Genomic DNA, 5,000 nt, shown 5'->3' on the forward strand with positions numbered 1-5,000 from the left:
ATACAACTGTTTTTACGGAATAAATTGTTTTGCCCGGTTGATTCGAAATAAACTGGCAAAAAAATTGTGGTCACACACACACACACAAACACACACACACACACACACACACACACACACACACACAATTGCAAAGTGCACAGAAACTAATGAAAAGGACAGTTCATTACTATGAAAAATCTACGATTTAATCGTACACAAATTTGTAATGTTGGTAAAAAAAATATTTAAAAAAGGAACAGAAGTATTGGCATGTCTTTAAAATTAATTTTTGTAACTGAAATGCAGCAAATTTTTGCTTGCCTGAAGAAGCTGTTATGCAGCGAAATTTTGTTGCATTTTAATTAATTGCAAAGTTTTAAAGATATGCCAAGACTACTGCTGTTCTTATACATATATATGTATATATATATACATATATATGTAGAGAGAGAGAGAGCGAGAGGGAGAACAAGAACAAGAACAAAAACTTTAATCTCCAGGCGTCTGGCCCGTAGAAAGAGGTCAAAAGTACACAATATGGTGGTCACGTAGCGACAACTCAATGTAAAATACATACTAACTTAAACCTGTAGAACAAAAGTGCCTCTTGCGCATTGTAAATTAATTCTGAATTTCTTCATTGCTGTCAACGAATTCCTGTCGTATCTTCAAGGCATTAAATATACAAACGCAGAGTTTACGAATACTGTAAATAGAACCATTCTTCAGCAAGTGAGCATACGATGAGAGAGAGAGAGAGAGAGAGAGAGAGAGAGAGAGAGAGAGAGAGCTATCCCACAACATCACTGTCGTTTTTGATGATGTTTTTTCAGCTTGACAAACATATATGGGGTGTGGGGTATTAACTGGAGGGGTTATGATATCTAATCACATGCACGGCCTGGACATAATCATTAATCAGCTGATTACCAAAGCTCAGATATGAACGCCTATGATGACGTGGATTCTATTTGCAGCCTGTAATCAAGGAGGTTGATAAACCCAGGGTACGACCGTCAGCGTACATAATTAGGCAGGTGGTGGTGGTTGGGGTGATAGTAGTGGTGGCGGTGGTGGTAGTGGTGATGATGTTAGCCGCAAACAAAAGGCAGCGTTATACGTCAATGTATCTTTGGCAACTGTATTAACACACTCACCGTCACCACTGCCACAAATGACCAAGTTGTTGTCCTTCGCAGTTGTTTTTTTTTTTTGTTGTTGTTTTGTTTTTTGTTGTTGTTGTTGTTTTCAGTTCTTCCTGTTACCTCAATCCCACCGCTGCAGTTTCACTTTCAGTTTCAGTTTCTCAAGGAGGCGTCACTGCGTTCGGACAAATCCATATACACTACACCACATCTGCTAGGCAGATAGATGCCTGGCCAACAGCATAACCCAAAAGGCCTTGAGTGCATATATATATATATATATATATATATATATATATATGTACCTAGCAGAGCGGATTAAATTTTACATAATTTTGCCAGAGGCCAACACTCTCGTTGCCATGGGTTCTTTTTCAGTGCGCCAAGTTGCGTGCTGCGTATGGGACCTCGGTATATCGTCTCATCCGAATGACTAGACGCTCAGTTTGATTTTCCAGTCAAACCTTGGAGAAAGGGGCGAGAGCGGGATTCGAACCCACACCCCCACGGACTGTCTGTATTGGCAGCTGAGCATCTTGACCACTTTGCCACTGTCCTCCTAGCATTACCCTCACACATCCATTGATTGATTGATGTGGATACTTCTATAGCGCCTAACCTCGGTAAGAGACCGAGCTCTAAGCGCTTTACATACACGGGGACATTTGCACCACAGGCTGCCTACCTGGGTAGAGCCTAATTAGGCTGAAAACAACAACAGAAAAACCAAACAAAAAAACAACTGCGAAGGACAACAACTTGGTCATTTGTGGCAGTGGTGACGGTGAGTGTGTTGATACAGTTGCCAAAGATACATTGACGTATAATGCTGCTTTTTGTTTGAGGATGCTAACATCATCACCACTACCACCACCACCACCACCGCTACTATCCATTGCATCCACATTCTTTTTTTTCTGATTTCTTTTTCGTTTTACTTTTCGTCTGTGACCGAAGAAATGTACTTCGGTACACCTATAACTTGTACTTGTTGGTCTCTCTGCATGCCTTATAAAAAAAAAAGTAATGTCCATGCAGAGTGAAAACTCAGAAACAATGGATTAACCCTTTCACCGCCAGTCAATTTAGAGTGTAAAAATTCCCTTGTGCTCTAAACACAGATAACATGGCGTCTAAGAACAGCTGGGGATTCCCCCTGCGATGTGTAGAAAATATGGCCTGTCCTACCACCGAACATTGAGAGCAGTAGGTTCATGGATAACAGACCCATGATCTGGTCACCCTTCAGTGACATGGGTCCTCTACCTAGCTGCTGCATAAATGCGAGTTTGGCAGTGAAAAGGTTAAGATTCTTCCAACCGGAGCGACAGACAGATACAAAGAGAGAAGGATATTTTCTTTAATAGACGGGGAGACATATGCATACAAACAGAAACAGACTGATAGACAGAAAAGACTACAGGCACAGAGACGGATAAAGACACAGAAGCCAGTACAAAGATATATCTCCAACTGTGGAGTGATGGCCTAGAGGTAACGCGTCCGCCTAGGAAGCGAGAGAATCTGAGCGCGCTGGTTCGAATCACGGCTCAGCCGCCGATATTTCCCCCCCCCTCCACTAGACCTTGAGTGGTGGTCTGAACGCCAGTCATTCGGATGAGAAGATAAACCGAGGTCCCGTGTGCAGCATGCACTCATCGCACATAAAAGAACCCACGGCAACAAAAGGGTTGTTCCTGGCAAAAATCTGCAGAAACATCCATTTTGATAGGAAAAACAATTAAAACTGCACGCAGGAAAAAATACACAAAAAAAGAAAAAAAAGGGTGGTGCTGCAGTGTAGCGACGCGCTCTTGCTGGGGAGAGCAGCCCGAATTTCACACCGAGAAATCTGTTGTGATAAAAAGAAATACAAATACAAATACCCCCCCACGGAATATCATGAAAAAAGCAAACAAACAAGCCTTCATTTTTTGGTGTTGTATTGTATTGTATTAATTTTATTGCCCCAACTGATTTCTCTGTGTGAAATTCGGGCTGCTCTTGCCATGGAGAGCGCGTCGCTACACTGAGAGCGCCACACTTTTTGGTATTTTTTTTTCTGTCTGCAATTCTGTTTGTTTTCCTATCGATTTGTTTTTTTGTTGTTGTTTTGTTGTTGTTGTTGTTGATACATATTGCTTGTTTATGTTAGTGTTTTCACAACACCTTCCTCAGCTGTGAACTTAGCAAGTGTGTGTGTGTGTGTGTGTGTGTGTGTGTGTGTGTGTGTGTGTGTGTGTGTGTGTGTGTGTGTGTGTGTGTGTGTGTGTGTGTGTGTGTGTGTGTGTGTGTGTGTGTCTGTGTCTGTCTGTGTGTGTGTGTGTGTATGTCTGTGTGTCCAAACGAACACTTTCCTCCATCATTTAAGCTGAGGAAGATGGCTCTCTCTCTCTCTCTCTCTCTCTCTCTCTCTTTCATGGTCTGTCTCTGTCTGTGTGCATAATTATGTCTCTCAACCTGTAAAATATTTGCATTATTTTTTGTATTTGTATTTCTTTTTATCACAACAGATTTCTCTGTGTGAAATTCGGGCTGCTCTCCCTAGGGAGAGCGCGTCGCTACACTACAGCGCCACCCTTTTTTGTACTTTTTCCTGCGTGCAGGTTTTTTTTTGTTTTTCCTATCGAAGTGGATTTTTCTACAGAATTTTGCTAGGAACAACCCTTTTGTTGCCGTGGATTCTTTTACGTGCGCTAAGTGCATGCTGCACCCGGGACCTCGGTTTATCGTCTCATCCGAATGACTAGCGTCCAGACCACCACTCAAGGTCTAGTGGAGGGGGAGAAAATATCGGCGGCTGAACGGTGATTCGAACCAGTGCGCTCAGATTCTCTCGCTTCCTAGGCAGACGCGTTACCTCTAGGCCATCACTCCACTCTGTGTGTGTGTGTGTGTGTGTGTGTGTGTGTGTGTGTGTGTGTGTGTGTGTGTGTGTGTGTGTGTGTGCGTCTGTGTCGTCTGTGTCTGTGTCTGTATGTGTCTGTGTCTGTGTGTGTCTGCGTGTGTATGTGTGTGTGTGTGTGTGTGTGTGTGTGAAGGATGGCTCTCTCTCTCTGTCTGTCTGTCTGTCTGTCTGTGTGCATATGTCTATCAACCTGTAAAATATAGCCCCCTCTCTTCCCCCGTCTCCGCTGTCTGTCTTTCGGGTTCTGAAGAATAGAGCATGGATGAAAAGGCGAAGACATGAACGTGAACGACTTGTACTAGTTTATGTACCAGGTACTGACAAGATTCACGGAACCTCAGATCGCACGCTCTAATCGAAATGGAATTCATGGGGGTAGAGTCTTAGGCTGAGCAAATATCAATGAACTGACGTTAAGTAGCTCCTTCTTCACAAAGCGAGTCGTAAACATCTGGAATGGTTTGGCAGACACGATAGTAACGCCACCAACAGTCTAAACCTTTCAAGAAAAGACACACTGGACCACACTACCTTGACTGTACAATCCAGTATACTACAAACAGGTAGTCCACACATGCCACCAAAAGTCTTATTATAACTAGCTACAAAATGACGAACTAGGCCTACCAAGGCCTCAAACGCCTACAATGTTCAAGTGAAATCACTAAAGGTTCGAACTTTTGATTAGGAGTAAACGAACTTTTTTCTCTCTGTCATGTCTTGGAAGAAGAAGAAGAAGAAGAAGAACAAACAAAAACAACGAAGAAGAGGCAGCAGTTTCCTGGGGCGAAGAACAAAGGATCGAGAGTGGTTTGAACCACCCTCTTCCCCCAATCCCCCACCCATCACCTTTCCTGTATCTCCTACTCAGCTAGCGTCCTTTTAAATTATTCAGCGCAGCATTCTCAAGGCTGAGTCCGTGAGGATTTTCTCTAACAGCCTCCTTTTCCCAGGACAGTCAGCCT

Source organism: Babylonia areolata, chromosome 19, assembly GCF_041734735.1.
Source record: "Babylonia areolata isolate BAREFJ2019XMU chromosome 19, ASM4173473v1, whole genome shotgun sequence".
NCBI classification, from domain to species: Eukaryota; Metazoa; Mollusca; class Gastropoda; order Neogastropoda; family Buccinidae; genus Babylonia; species Babylonia areolata.